The sequence below is a fragment of the Podarcis pityusensis genome (assembly GCF_964106645.2).
Source record: "Podarcis pityusensis genome assembly, chromosome: 2".
Classification (NCBI taxonomy): domain Eukaryota; kingdom Metazoa; phylum Chordata; class Lepidosauria; order Squamata; family Lacertidae; genus Podarcis; species Podarcis pityusensis.
The window spans coordinates 83,140,473-83,158,193 of NC_138029.1; the positions used below are offsets into that span (position 1 = coordinate 83,140,473).

Here is a 17,721-nt window from a genome sequence, read left to right on the forward strand (position 1 = left end):
GCGGTGGACTGAGTAAATATAGAAGGGATTTATTATAAAATTCTTTAGTGTTGTTGGCAAAAGAAGCAAATTGCTGGGCAATCTTATATCACCAAAATCCAGGAAATAGCACAAACACCAAACCACTATATTTTCAATGACAATAATGAGAGAAGTTTCACCATTGGTTGGCATCGCCACAAATGGCGCATGTTGGCATGTTCAGGAGCATGAATGATAGATCTGCTGCTCAGGGTTTATAATTATTTAATCAAATCCAGATTGTGGAACCTGGAGGGACATCAGACATCTTTGCAAAAGGAGTGAAAGAGAGAAGGGGATCTATATCTTCACAGTGATGGAATGTATTGGTCCCTTGAGTGTGCCTAGCCACACACTGTCGATTGCTGCAGGGAGTCTGTATTTTGTTTTCTTTCTCTGGGAGATCTTTATTGCTTGATACATCAGTGTGTGTTTAAGTGTTCATGCAAAAGAACAAATGTTGGCAATTGTTGCTGCGTGCAGATGGGAGCTAAATCAACAATTTCCATTTCCTTCCATAAAGAAAACTAAACACCCAGCTTAGGAAAATTGCATTGTTCGTTTAAATAAACCATTTGTGTGCTGCACACCTAGTCCAGGAAAACATACAGACACAACTTTCTTTACACGTGTCTTGCTTATATTACATTACTGGAAAATTATAGCACTCCCCTTTGCACATATTAAAGTATAACAGAAATAAATTGTGCCTATCTATTCTGCCTTAGAGCAAATGGGAGAGTCACACATCTGTTATGTTCCTAGGCTAGGCTTCCTATCAGTGTGGTAATTAGTGAGGGGAAGGTATGTCAAAAATAATGATTGAGTGAAGAGCAAAAACAATTTGCTACATTCAATTAGCATTGCTTTTTAGTGGTAGGTGATACAGAGATTTACATGAGATGCTTTGTTAAGATCTTAATAGAAATATTTGGGGTACAATCCATTTAACACTAAACTCTTATATGCCATTGACAAGGTCAGCTGGGATATTTTGTTGCTTGCGCAGAAGCCCCCTCTGCTGTTCCTTCCGGGGGCCTCCAGTCATTCTCTTCTGTTGGTGAACAAATCTGCCCTTTACACCCCTAAACTAATCTTCTGCCTCAAGGAATCGTGATCTCATTCTAAAATCAGTGATAGCACAGGGCTACATACTTCTCTAATATTTGTACAATTTTGATTCAATTCCATACTTTGCAGCAGTGAATTCATGACATGGTCATGGTCTAGTTTTACTTATTTAAAAAGTAATGAAATCATGTCCAAACCATTATTAAAAAAATCAGTGTGAAAAAATAGAAGGATTTCCCACATAAAAATATGAGAGTATTAATATGGCACTTCAGGTATAGCAAAGTCTGCATATAAACATTATTGACATGTATGCAATGTGACAAAACCCAAAAATGACTGTGAATGCACCAGTATGTATATTTATTTGAAAATAGATGCCATTGAACCAAGGGAGACTTACATTTGCAATGGATTAGTCTGTAAAGCTATTTAATAAAACAAAATCATTCACAAAGGTCCTAAATAATGAAAATGCATGGAAAAAACTGACAAAACATTCATAATTCAATGATTCTATATTTCAAATATACACAACTCTGTGCAATGATCAGAGTCCACATTTTGTTCATTCACATCAAATATAATCCACATCATACACAACATAGAGCACATGCCTCAGACAAGTCTATACAATAATAAGTTATGTATCCAAGTTAAACTAATTACCAAATGAATATATATTTGGAATGTTATCTTTTCAGCTGGAGGGAATAGAGGCTGTTTTTTACATGAGATCTTTGCATCTGTACATAATTATGCACACGCACATACAATTACATATGCTGATAACTTAGCTGTGCAGTACACCACTATTTTTTTTTATAAAAAAAAATTTATTAAGGATTTTCTTGTTTTACAGAAAGTACACCACTATTTTAAATAAATACTGGTCTTCAGTGTAATTCAGAGATTATTATGAAATGTTCTAGCTCTCTTAGTTTTTGAGGCTTTGTTCTTTATCCTTGCCTCCAAGATTTTTATGTTTTTAGTATCTGTGGTGAGTTTAAGGGCTCACCCAGGCTTGCTCTTGTTCTGTGATGAGTCTGCGTGGTTTTGCTCTTGCCCCATCACTTTCCCCCAGAAATCCCACTCTTTAGCGATAAATAGGCACAAACATCAATCTGGAGAAAGCTCGATTGACGTTTGTGCCGATTCAGCTGTAAAGAGCGGGTATTCCTGGGGGAAAGCAGCAAGGCAAGGGCAATTCTGGATGAGCCAAAAGTGAGTCTCATTTATTTAAGCTGACTTGTGATTTTATACTTTTTAATATTTTGTTCTTATCAAGATTTTCCTCACTTACCACTATATTCAAAATGGTGGTCCTTAACATAGGCAATATTGAGAACTAGGCAGTTTAAATGGTTGAGGCCTTTTCCCTCTTACTCTTAGGCGGCCTAGTCTTCAAGAGTTTTTGCACTCCAAAACTAAGAGATTTATCATGATATATCCTTTGAAGGTAATAGATCCTTTGATCCTAAGAGGTGAAGACATTGAGTTGAGTACACAGTATGAAGGAGGAACGGGTATTGAAAAAGCAGGAAGGCACTGAATGCAGGAAAAAGGAAGGAAGGATACTTTCAGGATGGGGGTGGTGAGAAGTGGGGGGAAATGATTCAGTTCTCTTTTAAATATAAACTTACTAAATTAGCGATTTCCGAAACAATAAGTGAACAGAAACACAGTCTTCCTTTGAAATTCACACTTTTATGAATTTTGTGAGGCAGTTCTCAAGCTAATCAATGTGTATAAACATGCATATATGTGTACATATGAATGTACATATTAGTGAAAGTAACCTACAACAATGTATATTTGTCAAAACTACGTGCAAAAATGTGTATATTAGGAGAAATTAAAATGCTAAAGAATTTTCGCAAGGATTTTCCTTTAAAAAAATCGCAAATGGCTATAGAATTGCAAACTGAATTTAATATTGGGAAAAGGAGGAATTGAGTGAATGTTGGCTGGTCCATCCCTACTTCAGGTGCATGGGAGAGGGGATTCATTGAGCTGAATGTGTTTAGAGCATAGTCTCTCCTTGGGGGCAGTCTGAAACTACAACTGATGAGAAAGGCACAACATTAAAAAAGAATTCTTTCCCAACAACAATCTGCTCAATTCTCTCTCACAAGAGACCTGTATCATCTGAGGACTCTGTCTGGATATGCCAATGGTAGAATCATTGTGAGGTTCGGGGTCCCATTTTTGAGATTTGGGGGCAATTGCTGGGAAGAATCTCAGCCTGGAAAACTAAGAAAAAGAAACAACTTTAATGGTTATTGTGCATATCTTATATTTCATAGCATCTTTCTGAACCATCCATTTTGTCATTTATGCCACAATTAAGAAAACATTTAAGTTACAATTCCCTTTAAGTAAGATATTCTGTGTTACAATTTTCCCCTCATCCAGTAGCAGAGGTAGTGTTAAGATTGAGGTTTGAGTATGCAGCCTAGTAATATGTATTTGGAACAAGAAACCAGGCTCCAAGAACGAGTGTTACAATAAAGCTTGGCTTTATGGAGCCCCAGTCTCTTTCTGAGAGTTCTTCTAAAGGACATGGCCCTCACAGAAATTGGAATTGTTTTTCTTGGAGCAGAAGGGCAGCTCTTAAACATAGATTTGTGTCACAGAGGCTCATGCAATATTCCAGGAATAGAGCCTTCAAGAAAAAGAAAAAGAAACTTGGGGACAGAATATCAATTGAAAAACTAATGTTAGACATACACCCCACCAATATGCCTGCAGAATAGAGTTTTAGCATGAAAACACATCTTGATCCCTGTATCGATGATTCAGTTATCTTCTTTTACATGGATATACAGAGAAAAGAACACTAGGAAAGAATATCCCAGACACTTGATATCTGGGGTGAATAGAGCACGTGGTGAGCAATTTACACAGACTTGAGCAAAAACCTATTTATTCCCCTACTCCAAAATTTGGTAGATAGCTATAGTCTTGTTACTTTATCTTATAATATTGCAAACTGAGATGTGTTTTAAAAAGATTTCTTTTTTCATTTTGAGAAGAGTTTGTTATCATTTGTCTGCCTGATATGTGAATTACTGTTCCTGTTTTGGGGAAGATTTTCATCATGAAGTTCAATGGTGGTGGGGGCCTCATGAGCATTTGACAGATGCGAGCTGGTTGGAACACTTACTATTTTTGTCAATTCCAAAAGGATAATGTGCTGTGAATTAATAGACCTTCTTAATTCCACTTTTACTGATTCTAAGTGTTTGGCATGAAGAATCCATCTCCCTAATTACAACTAATATTTACATTCTGTTCAAGAATGCTCAGGCATCATTTGGCAGAAACTGAGCTCTGTCGTAGAACTTCTGAAGAATAACTGTACAAATTTTACACTGCCAAACGACTGTGCAAAGTGTTATTAAAAATAAAGTTTTGGCCCATCACATGGAACTGGATCTTGGAAATTCCTTCTGCTACCCACATTGTGAATTAAAATATGGAAAAACTATGTTTGCAGGTATCTTTGTTAATGAAAGTCCTTTTCAAATTATATCTAATTATACATAAGCACATGACAAAAAGGTGTCTCAACTTACAAATTGTCCTTATTGTGAATAGGGTAGATTACATTTGTCTTCCAGCTAAGACACTTGGCAGCTTCTTTAATTTTGAATAAGCTACCATTTGGTGTCTATGATCATCAGCCTATTAAGGCCAATTTGGAAATCCCTATTGGAAAGGAACAATTTACTATTAACAGCATGCCAGGGATGATTGACTTAGAAGTAGTTTGCATGACTAAAGCGGAACGACTACATGACAGATCATATTAAGATATTACTTCATTCTGAGCCTATGTTACAGTAGCATAATATTATTTTGAATCTCAGGGGTGCTCAATCTGATACTTAGACCTTTTATAGCTATAGAGCTCAAAACTCATTGCTTTGTTCCTACACAGGGGTGAGAGATGTATGAGTCTATAAGAAGGAACTTTCCAAGACCAAGCCCTGCCTACTTCTCAAACCAGCACACATTCCCTGGGGCTCTGTGTGTAGTACCATGGGACACCTACCTAATACCACTCAATCAGTGCCCACGCCAAAAAAGAAAGAAAAGAAGTCATATGAAGGAAAGCAAACCCCTTTCGTTCTTGCCTCCAAAGCAACATTAAAGGCCCAAAAATTTGGTTTGAAATTTGGCAATGTTCTTACCTAAAGGCCCCCTTTTTATGTCTTCTGTTTTAGACCAATTGCCTGCAAAATGCTAGGAGGGATGAAATCATCATACCTTTTTACCCACCCTCCAACAGTAATGGCTGCCTTATGGGAAATTTGCTACAGCTATTCTTCTGAAAATTGGCAGGATTCGTGCCCTCAGAAAGAGCAATATTGCCTGCAAATTTCATTACATTCTGCCAAGAAATAAAAAGTTATAGTTTAAATATCTATCTATCATCTATCTATCTATCTATCTATCTATTTCAAAATTTAAAGGTGGCTAGTGCAAAAGCCCTGAAACCTGTTTGCCTGTAATTTGGATGGCTTTATCTACCCTGAAGGGATTACTATGCCTTCTTCATATAATTCTCTCAATAGCAAAAAGATTCATAGGAATATTTTTATTTCCGAGGCATAAAAAGGGGAAACCAAGTCTCATTTTTTCCAAAGCGCATTCAGAACCCAAGCTAAATTGGGTAGGCCCTGAAGCACTTCAGACCAAAGTGGACTGTTTCATGAAATTTCAAACTGGAGTCATAACCAACTTTTGGAGTTCCCCTAATTTTCGGGTTTGTTTGTTAGATTAGGTAATGAAGACTATTATTATTAAATTTGACTAGAGCTAGCCTATGGTGCCTCATGGGGTCAGGCCTGATGGAGTTCATTCCTCTGCTGTCGTGAGGCAACGTGGCCAAGGAAGCTCATTCCTCCCTCTCCATGCCAGGCACACGGAGGAAGAAATGACCCACCCCCAGAGAGAGGCGGAGCCACTGCCCCCCCTCTGATGGGCAATCACAGCATCGGAGAGGGGCAGCGCCGCCACCTCTCCAACACTTCCGCCCCTCGGCCAGACCTGTGTGGAGCAGCTTCTGCTGCCCATGTCCCAGCCCCAAAGGCCAGCCCAGGCACGGCCTCACTCAATGAATGAAGTATAGTGGGGGGCGCCTGGTTGTGCCCTCTCAAAAAATGTGCCCAGGGCAATGGCCGCCCAGTGCCCCCCACCCCCACTATGCCACTGACCTTGCTTGTCTTGATCTTTGGTCACCAACCTCTCATTCTGAGACTGAGATAGTTTAGGAAGTTGCTTATGAGAAAGCAATACTACCCAGCCAGATTTCTGATATAACCAAGCTGCTTAACTTTTTAAAATGCAACTGGCTGTATCCCCTGTAGATGGAATATTAGCAGAGTGGCGCCAATCTTTATAAATTATAATTCACCCTCAAACCATCAATTTAATTAATGCTCTGGCTAGGAGTGCTGTGATAATCTGCCAGTTTCAATTTCTGAGACAGATATTGTTGTTCCACTGGTGTGGACAAGTACTTCACACCCTCTTTATGCCAGATTTTATCTGCTTTAATTTCCATAAGGGGAAAAAATGTATTTGTTGGTGGCTGGCGGTGTATTCCTTTTTGCATGCTGCTCAGAGAGGCAGGAAGTGCATGAAGTTAGATGTGCAAGCTCAGAGAATTATACATGAATCCTGCAAAGAGCAGTGGTGAAACTGACAGTGTAAGTAATGCATAGCAATTTAGAATCATAGAATCATAAAATTGAAGAGTTGGAAGGGACCCTGAGTGTCAATGTACTCCAACCCCTTGCAAGGCAGGAATCTCAACTAGATCATATATGAAAAATGGCCACCCAACCTCTGCTTAAAAACCTTCAAGGAAGGAGAGTCCACCACCTCCCAAGGGAGTCTGTTCCACTGTCAAATAACTCCTATCATCAGAAAGTTATTCTGGATGTTTAGTCAGAAGCTCCTTCTTGTAACTTGAAGCAATTGATTCAGGTCATAGCCTTTAGAGCAGGAGAAAACGAGCTTGCTCCATCTTCCATGTGACTGCCCTTTAGATATTTGAAGATTTATATATTAGCATCCTAACTCGAACAGATCGACGAAATGTAGTCAGAACCTTATGGTAGAATTTGTTTACCAGATCAAGAATTTAGAAACCCTGCCTTGATCCAACAAAGTTAAAGGTAGATTAATCAGACTAGATTGGTTGGGATTTTGTTTTTGTTTTTTTAAAAAATAATATTTATTAATAGTTTCAGAATAATAGGGGGGGAAAAGAAAAAATAGAAAAACAACACTACAATACATAAAAAAGAAGAAAAAAAGCAAAACATAAAAACCAATACAGCAATGCAACAAAAAAACAAAAAAGGAAGAAAAAAAACACAAATCCCAAATTACATATCTTTAACTTCCATTTGCTTGTTTCATTGACCTCCTCACACCTCCCTTTTTGTATTCTAGTTTAATTAGTTATTTCAGCAAATTCTTTCCATCTTTCTCAATTTTTGTTAAATAATTTATCTTAACATTTTAACCTAATAGTTAACTCAACAAATCCTTTCCATCTTTCCCCATATTCTGTTATTTAAATTACCTTGATTTATTTAACCTTATCTTACCATAAAATACCTTAATGCTTGAATCTTAATACTCAAATATACATAACTCCTGATATCATTTCTGCTAGAGTCATATAGTTTCATTCCAACATTTTCCCTAATATTCATTTATTTTAGGCTAATTCCCCAAATAAAAATTTTCTTTATAGATTTACTTCCAGTCTTCATCCAACTGGTCTTCCTGGTCTCGGGTCGTGTCAGTCCTTACTGTCCATTCCATCTAGTCCATCAACCTGGAAGTCTTATGTCCGAGGCCCTTAAGTCTCTTCCATATCCCTTCTGCAGATCTTCTTCTTCTTGTTTATACTTGCCCTTTTCCTTGTCATTTGTTGGTCTCTTTCTTAATTTCTTTCCTTTCTCATTGAGGAGTAGGTCTCTGGGGGGTTCCAACCCAAAATTGTCTCCATCTCCCTTCATCAAACCCGCCCATTCCCCACAGTCCCACTCCCCACAGTCATCAGTGTAATCCAAAAAGTATTTAAAAACATATTTCAAGGTCTCTCCAAAGTTAGGAACCTCCTCAGCTCCAGACTCCCCCTGGCCCACTCCAACTTCCATCTTCAATGGCAGCGGCTTATGCTCCTGTAGGGCCTCGGGTTTCTCCATTTGTATTATTTGAGGTGCAACCGCATCCTCCTCCATTATTTTCTGCATTTGCCCAGTCAGTACAGGTTCATGAGTTGGTCCCTGAATGGTTTCTGTATCAATGTTCCCTATTTGTCCACAGTTGTTAACCACAACAGTCATCAAGTCCATTTTCTCATTCATCAAATCTATCTTCTCATGCATCTGTTCCAGCAAGGCACTTGTCTTGCATAAAGCAAGCACCCAGTCTTCCTCCCAGCTCATCTTTAGTCAAGGTCAGAAAAGACTGGTCCCACGATCTTAATCTCACAGCTGTTGAGTCCTCAAGTAGACAGCAGCAACAATTTAACAAGCTCCCTCTAGGGGAGACAATTTCTATTTGTATCCATTTTTTTTTAAGGCAAGTCCAACAAAGGAAAATTACTTTCATTTTTCAGATATTTTGTTTCTTTAGAATGCAAAAGGCAACATTGGAATCAGTTTATTTCTCTTCTTTAGCTATCTGTCAAAGTATTCCATTCACAGTCAATGAACCTCTCCAACTATTTCTGTCTCTGACACCCCGTTTCCAGGTTAGAGACGGTGGAAACTTATCCTTCTTCACTCCCTCTCCTGCAGGGGTTAAACAAAGTTCTCCCCCCTTTTCTCCTACTTCCAAGGGGGTTTCAGTAATTATAAATGAAGGAAATTTAGACTTTTTTAACGGCTTTCCAGGCTTTAGCTTACAAAGTTTTTGCTTTAGTCTATATACAGAAAGCGGAAGGCGGACTTCCTGTTTTGAACCTTCCCGCTTCGATGCCAAATTAAGATATTTCTTGATCCAATTTTCCGTTTCTACTCACGGGTACTTGTTTTAAATCCAATTGTCCACAGGAAAAAGTCAGGGCTCTCCGGCAATGGCTGTGCGGCTTCACTCCGTAAAAATAGCAATCAGTTCGCAGCACCGCGCCGCTCACCCCACTTCGCTCCGGCGCCCCAAAATGGGGTTCCCGGTGAGTAGGGGGGCGCTCCTGGTGCCCTGCCGAACCCCACGTTCCCAGGCTTCCTCTGCCTGGGATTTCTAGCGGGTCCCCACCTTCGCTGAGGCGGGAAGACCCAATTTCCACGGAGCCCGTTCCTCTGATCGGAGGAACTCCGCCATTCACCAATGGCGCTGACCCGGAAGTCCCTAGATTGGTTGGGATTTTGGATTACATGGAGGAGGGATGTAAATTTTACCTGTCTTCAAAATTATGGACTCTAAATGCTGTCCGCAAATAATCTATGACTTGGAAAGATAGGGCTGTTATAGTATATTTTGGATCTGAAAGCTTGGCCAATTTGAGTTTTAAGATCAACCTTCCCTTCCCTGATGTCCTCAAGATGTCTTGGACTAAGACTCTCATCATCTGAATTAATTACTATTGTTATAATTTGGCTATTATTGGGGGTATATTGTAAAACTAATAAAAATATATTTAAAAAGACTCTCGTCATCCTTGACCACTGGTCATGCTGGCCCTTGGCTGATGGGAGCAGTAGTCCTAAGCATCTGGAGAGTAGCAGGTTGAGGAAGGCTGCTTTACATCAATATTGGGAACTCTAAGAGGACATTGCTTCGGTTCTCTAAAGGCTGTAATCCTACCGCTGGAATCCTACATAAGTGCTGCTACACTGGCAGAGATGGAGGCCCACTGTCAAGATGGCAATGCCAGAAGGCCCCTAGAACACCCACAGCAGGGACTAAAACTAGATGTTCAGGGGCTTGTTTAAAGAAGGCTATATACCCCCAAGGTCCTCTTGTTCTTCTGACATGTCCCCTAACAGACCCCAAAACCACATCAGCCCCGAAATACACAATTGCCTCCCATTGCAGTCAGGGTGGGGGGAGCAGAAAGAAGAGGAAAAATATAGGAAAATCCACCTCCATCCTCCTGCCCTGGTCACAGCTAGCCAGCAGGGTTTTGGGTACAGTTGATGATTCACTATGGGTTCTACACACCCACACCCACACACACTGCTCCGCCTGAACTGAAACTGGACTTTTGCCTGTTGTGATGAAGGTTCCTCTGAACCTTTTTAATTATTGGATTAAGCTTCACTTACTTTCTATCTAAGGATTGGCTTCCTAAAATTTGCCTGGCAGAACAACTGCAAGTAAACTTTTCTAATCAGGCTACGTAGGTAAACAAAATAAGCCGGATGAGTCATCATGAACTGACTATGGGGTCCCCCCCGTTGGATAATTTAGTGGAATCAATCTGGATGTCTCCAAAAAAGAAGAAGACTCCAAAGTCCACAGTTGGACTTCATTAGGACCAACCGAAAATTCAAAAAAATGTGGCAAGCTGTCAAGTTCTCCATCTCATCAGGCAAGTTCTCCATCTCTCATCTCATCAGGCAAAACGTTACACAACTTAGGGTGTGTTTGATTGAGGGAAAATAATTTTAAAAAGTAAAGAAAAAAACTGGATATTATACAGTAGCCACGAACTCTGCTTACTGATTAAGTCTAAGGTGGAGATTGCAAGATATATCCCTGCCAGATATTGAGACAGGTCTGCTACTTCAGATTCTAGGATGATGAAGAAAAAAAATGTCTGCTGTTCACAAAGCTTGACATGTGAGACAATTTTTACATTTAAAAAACAGTTTGAGATGAGAATGCACAACAGTTTTAATCAATGAAATTTCTCATTAAGGAATTTTCAGGTGATTTTTATGCCATGATTAAATGTAACCATTCAGCTGAAGCATATTTATCAGTTTCTACATCCTCCCCCCCCAAAAAAAATCCATTTAGTTATCCTTTTTATCCTTAAAAGTTTCATTTGTTTCATTCCTTATTCATGATGATTACATTCATTGCATTAATAATTTGGACATTGTTTTTCTTCTGTAACTTGCATTTGTTTTCCTTTGCAAGTTATTTCAATGGAAACTCTACTCAGTCCTCTGCTGCCTGTAACTTTGGTGTTTTCATTGGCATGGACTGTGCAGGCTTCCTGTTCCTCCTCTGAGGTATCAAACATACAAAATTGCACATAGATAACACATGTCAGCCAATCACATGTTAGATGTTGTCAGGATTGAAGAGGGTGTTTCAAAGGTTTCAAAGTGCACTCTGCTGAAGACACTTGGAAACCTCTCTGCCAATAAGAAACCCTGATTAGAGCCTGAACATGGCTTTAAACTCTCTTTTGATTCTTAAAAAATTATTCATTTTGCTGCCTATCTTAAAAGTCGTGCTGTAAATTGCCTCAAGCATTTAAAAACAGCAAAACAACGACAGAAAAGCAGGGTAAATGTTTAAATTAAATAAATATCTGCTGTAGTATTCACAAAAAAAGTAATCAAAGGGATCTCTCGTTATATGTTCTACTGCTCCTTTCTTAGACAGCTTACCATGGTGGATCAAACTCATTGGTCAAAGTTGCGAAAAATCAGATCACTGCAAGGATCTCTGGTAGTAATGAGCTAATTTTGCTGTAGAAGCTCTTGTGATACTTTTGCTGTAGACTGAAAGTTGGATTTCTGATGTCTTATTGTTACAGCCTCATGATTTCTGTCAGTTTGATTCTTGTTTTATGCTTATGTTGATTGCAGCATTTTTATATTTTGAACTTTGTTACGGCCTATGGCTAAAACAAATAAAAGTAAACTAAGTAAATATTGGAAAAAATAAATTTAGCCTCTGAGAAATAAAAACAAAATATGTATGGCATTCAAAATAAAATGTATTAAGGAAAGCAGAGAAAAGGTCCTGCTTTTTCTGATATTCCGATAAAACTGTGTGTGTGAAAGAAAAGCAAGGAGGAAGAATGAAATTCCGCTAGTAGTTATGTCAACAGTAAATCCCCTTTTAGCTTTGACATGGCAAAGGTTTGTCACCATGGCAGTATATTTGGAAAACCACACTAACCTTTTGTTTCCTCATAGTTCTTATATTTCTTTTTTCCACAGCAGACATGATCTTTTACATTTCCTTGCCTTTTATCAGTTTGCTGACACTTGGCTGCTTTGGGGGGATTTAAACCTAGACTCTTTGCTATTTTTCTTTAAAAGCAGAATAGGTATCTTCTCTTTGCTTCTCCTGATTTCAAAACCTCAGGTACCATTAAAATATTTTATACTCTACCTCTTATTAAAGAAAGATGTGGTTTGGCTTTTTACAAGACTGGGAGCGGGGAGGGAGAAAGAATTTAAATAACGAAGGAATGAAAAACAGACTTATTTGGAAGAGGTCTGAACTCATTGTTTCATCAATAATGATCAGTCAGCACCATGAAGGCAAGATCCACAATGCCTGCAGAAGATTTGATGAGATATATAACCCAGGTACATATTTCTTTAAAGTATTTCAAGTAGCTGAATTTCCTGCAGCAATATTCCTCACAATTGCCATTTCTGTTCCTTCAGTTTCCTCTCTGGGAATGACCAGCTTTTAATATTTGTTTATCTGTCCCACAGGGCATACGGTAAATAATTCCTGGTTTCGATGTCGATTTTTAGAGCAGGGTTGTTTTTCGAACAGAGGACTGTCCCCTTAAATTAGGACCGCCCCTAAAGTGGGCATATTCCAAAATGTAAGGCTTGCTTGATTATAGTGGGATAGTTGAGTGTCAAAAACATATCTGTAGAGACAGCATTCACCCAGACAGCTTAGCCCGTGGCATCTTAGCATAAAGCTAACATGGGCTGATGAAAACTCTATTGCCGCAAACTCAGGGGGTCATGTGAATTGACCTGTAGCAGGCAATTGCTAGTTTTATCACTTAAAGGTAAAGGTAAAGGGACCCCTGACCATTAGGTCCAGTCGTGACCGACTCTGGGGTTGCGGCGCTCATCTCACTTTATTGGCCGAGGGAGCTGGTGTACAGCTTCCGGGTCATGTGGCCAGCATGACTAAGCCGCTTCTGGCGAACCAGAGCAGCGCACAGAAACGCCGTTTACCTTCCTGCCGGAGCGGTACCTATTTATCTACTTGCACTTTGACATGCTTTCGAACTGCTGGGTTGGCAGGAGCGGGGACCGAGCAACGGGAGCTCACCCCGTCGCGGGGATTCGAAGTGCCGAACTTCTGATCAGCAAGTCCTAGGCTCTGTGGTTTAACCCACAGTGCCACCCACGTCCCAAGTTTTATCACTTACAGTAGGTCTAAAAGGAACTGCTAGTGCCTGGGCAAGTTTTTAGGTGCATGGGTCCACCTACCCATGACAATGGGGAGGCCAGGTCCTTCTTTGAGCATGAAGCTGCCCCCTCGTCTGTCATTGTGGCCTTCATTTTCTTCAAGGGGTGCGGTCAAAAGAAAAATCTCAGAGATTTTACCTGAAAAACGCCTTCCGATAAATTTAAATTCAGCTCTCGGTACTGCCATCCCTGTGTTGGCAGTGGGTAGCAGAGCAGAGTAGGGGGTCTACATGGCAATGGAGAGGCAGACAAAAAGGAGAAACGTATCTCAAAGTTGCCAAGAAGAAAGAGTATTTTATTGTTCGGAATGCCTGGCATGTTCTGGCAAAAGTGCCTTTATCAAGGACTTGTTTTCCCATATCTTAGCAAACTAATCACAGAACGTTCTGTTACAGAAAATGAAACCCAAACCCTTGAAGGAGAATTTCCTGCAAGTTTTGTTTGCTTGTTTGGTAACAGTTATACAGTGTTTCTCTGTTTTGTTCATCATTTTTTAATGCATCTTGCTTTTCTTGGTTTGTTGGAGCAGAGGAGGGGGATCCACATGGCAGACAGCAGTGGCTCCCATGCCCAGTATTGACTGATGCTGAACATCCTGAGTAGCGGGGAAGAAATGGCAGAGGGGGTGGCTTAGTGTGCTTGGCATTTGGTGCTCAGAAAGGGCCAGAGGAGGAGCCAGGGACCAGCTTTACCACTGAGCTTCAACTCTTCCCCCAATGAGACAAAGGAGTCCTCATTAGAAATGAAATCCTCCCATTTCCCAATCGCTATTAAATCACTCTAAGGCATCCCATCTGTCCATGGGAGCTGGGGTGATCATCCTGTATCTCCCCCAGCAAAGCCTGGACCCTTAGGCTGGGCAGCTGGAGTGCCAGGACAGGAGCAACAATAACAGCTGCTGTCACTGAAATCCAAACATGACGAGAATCTTCCCTGCCATCAAATCAGAGGACATGTAAGCTACCATGGGAAGTTGTCCTTCCTTTGAAACATTCCAAGCAAGGTTAGCAAAACATTTTTCTGAGATGTTTTAGTGGGCACATTGCCTCAGTGCAGGGATCTTGCACTCAACAGCCTGCTGGATCTCTTCCAACTTGTTTTACTACGATTCTGGGTGGGCCACATGAGCTCGATCTGCTGCAGGCAGGTTAATCAAATGTAGAGACATATAATGCAATGCAGGTCTTTTGTTCCCATGCGCTAATTGTTCCTTATCACACACACATATATATAATAACTTGCACTGTTGCACAGTGGATTAAATGCACTAAAGTGTACTGATCATTTCTTAGTTATCATTCAGTGCAACCCAATGCACGTCAACTCGGAAGTCAACTCAGAAGTCCCACTGCAATCAGCAGGGTGGGAAATGGCAGCCTTAGTTATTTTAAAATCATCACTCTAATGCAGTGACCTGATTTTGCTAAATGATCCTTCTATATTATCAGGCAAAGCTCAAGGTTTGCTGTTGTTATATAAAGACCCAGCCAGCTTGGTACCCACTGAACAAGCCTTGCCACATTCCCACAAGCTTTCTCAACTGGATAAATGGGTCTTCGTCACGTGTGCCTTTCTTGTTATAGCTTCAGTCTTAAATTTGTTTTACATTTTCATGCATTTAACTGTTTTTAACAATCTTATGCATAAATTGCATTGGGATTATCATTTAGAAGGTGAATAATAAATTGCTGAGGATGAGAATATGTGCCCAAGTGACCGCTTTGATCTGTGGAACTTGCACTTTTACAAGTGCCATATCATGTTTGCTCTGCATCTGTTCACTGACCTTTTAGTGTGGCACCAGCTATGCTTTGGAACTCCCTGCCTATTGATATAAAGCAGGCACCCTAACTATACTGTTTCAAGCGCCTGCCCAAAACATTTTCATTTTAGCAGGTCTATCCAGATATATAATTTCGTTGGGTGTGCTTGTTTGGTTGTTCTTGTTGTTTAAATTGCTGGTTTTGCTCGGTGTGTTATTGATCACTGTTATATATTGTTTTACATACACCGCTTGGAGGCTCTGCTTAGATTAAGGAGTTGGTATTTCCCCCGCTAAATAAATGCAGTTTTAGGGTCCTGTTTTAGGTCCCTGTGTGATAGATGTCATGTTACTAGCCGGTCTCTGTAGGACTGTCTTTGTAGATGTGTCGCTAAGACAAAATGTGCCTTCAGGTTCTCAGACTCCAACCTGAGCACGTATTGACGTGTTTTGCTCCCATTACTCAGCTGCTCCAGACAGGAATATCAGCCTTCTGTTCAGCCAGCTGGAACAAAAGATAATGTGTGCAGCTGACTTTGCAGCCTATACCCAGCCCAGATGTTCTTCTCTAAATAATATGCCGATGTGTATGGCCTACAAGAGGGGGGAAGAAGAAGCAGGATCCTGGTCTGTGGTCACACTCAAAGCAGCTCTTTGGTGTCCACGACTGGAAGCCTGCCTTGGACAATAAAAGGAGCAAAGGCATCATGAAGAACAAGTAGGCACTAATTGCAGAAAATATGTTTGCCTTTATACTGCTGTCTCTCACTGAAGCATATGGCATTTCCTTTTGGAACCCTCCACACTCTTTCCAAAACCTAATTATAGGCACATCATTCTACATGGAAAGGACATGTTTATATAGAAGTGTGTGCTTACAGCCAAATAAACATACAGGGAGGTTTATGAATGAGGTGATTCACATACTCTTTAAGAGAAAAAAACACCCCTAGCCTGATGCTTCCGTGAGGAGTTTGCCCTTTGTCTTGAAGAACATCTGTTTATGCCATCACCTAGATCAGGGTCATCAGCCCTGACTGCTGACCATGCTGGCTGGAGTTCTGAAGTCCAGCAGCATCTGGAGGACCACAACTTAACCACTTCTGGCCTAGATGAGTGCTGTGATATAATGTGGAACTACTTTCAGCGGCGGAGACTATTTTGGCAGCAAACGGCAATAGGCCAGGGTAGGGCATATTAGCATCAAGCATGTTCTTGGTCCAAGGAGTGGTCAGAAGGGCCCTTCACGGGAAGCTTTTAATGTTTAATAGGTTATTGTATTTTAGTGTTTTGTTGGAAGCCACCCAGAGTGGCTGGGGGGACCCAGCCAGATGGGCGGGGTATAAATAATAAATTATTATTATTATTATTATTATTATTATTATTATTATTATTACTACATGTTTCCAGGCTGGGGGAAGGGTGCTTTGTGAGATTGAAGAGGCCAGACAGGACCAATGGGAGGGTCACACGTTTTCTGAAAAGGTGTCACTTGTGGATTGGCAGACTTGAAAAGGCAGGGGGCTTGTTGGGTGTTTTCAGGGGTGTTTGGCACTTGCCCTAGTCAGGCCACACAATTATTGGTGTCTGATTCACTGGGTGTCTTGCTGGCTTTTTTGGTGATGCAGCAATTCACCGTTGGCCAGAGTAGGTTGTTGTTAGGTTGGAGCTGGTGGATGTCAGCCTGCTATGGCAGCTCCTCACAGTGAACTTGGGCAGGGTGAGTGGTTAGTGCCACAAATTGTATTGGGGCCATAATGTAGGGTCTTGGGAAGGAGAGGAAGAGGAGATAATGAAAACACTGATGAATGTGGAGCTTGGGATGGTCTCCCTGGTCATTTTTGTGGAGCTGGTGGCCATTCCATCTGGCGTTGGGATGCAGTCCAGGGAAGGCAGGGTCTGACCCTGTTCAGATAGCAGTGGAAGCTATTTGTGGGTGACTGTGCCAAATGGAACAGGTGATGCTGCTGCCATTGGCACAGCTGCCAGCCCTGATGGTGGAGGATGAAAAGTCATACTGCCTCTGATCCTGGAGATACATAGCCATCAGGCTCAAACCTTGCCTGATCACTGATCATATTTCTCCTCTGAAAGGGGAAAGCTGAGTTATTATATGCGTCTCCACTTGCATGCATCTTTACAGGTGATCTCATGTATATATGTTGTCTCTGACTATCTGGACTGAAATCCTAACCATTTGGGCAGAACACAAAACGTTCATTTGCATGTGTATTTTCTCTTCTCCTTCAGCCCACGTGCCATTTTATTCATGTTTTTGAACGTCTCCTCAATTTCAGAAGTGGCCTTGCGCCCTGGGGGGCTGCCTTTTGACAAACGAGTCTTGGATGTGCATAATTTGTGGTGCAAACGTTCTTGGAATCCATCCCCCCTGTGTAAAGTGGGTCTGTATCCTAACTGGAGCTCTGAGTCTGTCTGAGCAGATTGTTTCCCATGCTGACCTGTAGGCACCGAACTCAATCTGTTTTT

General features: G+C 40.7%; 1 long non-coding RNA gene across 1 annotated transcript in view; it reads right to left on the minus strand.

Moving 5' to 3' along the window:
• LOC308471479 overlaps window positions 1–6,344 on the minus strand; it is a 33,159-nt gene extending 26,815 nt beyond the window's left edge. The window contains exon 1 of the long non-coding RNA XR_013982980.1: window positions 6,315–6,344. This is a non-coding gene — a long non-coding RNA (uncharacterized lncRNA). The remainder of the gene's footprint in view (window positions 1–6,314) is intronic.
• Window positions 6,345–17,721: the final 11,377 nt, after the last annotated feature.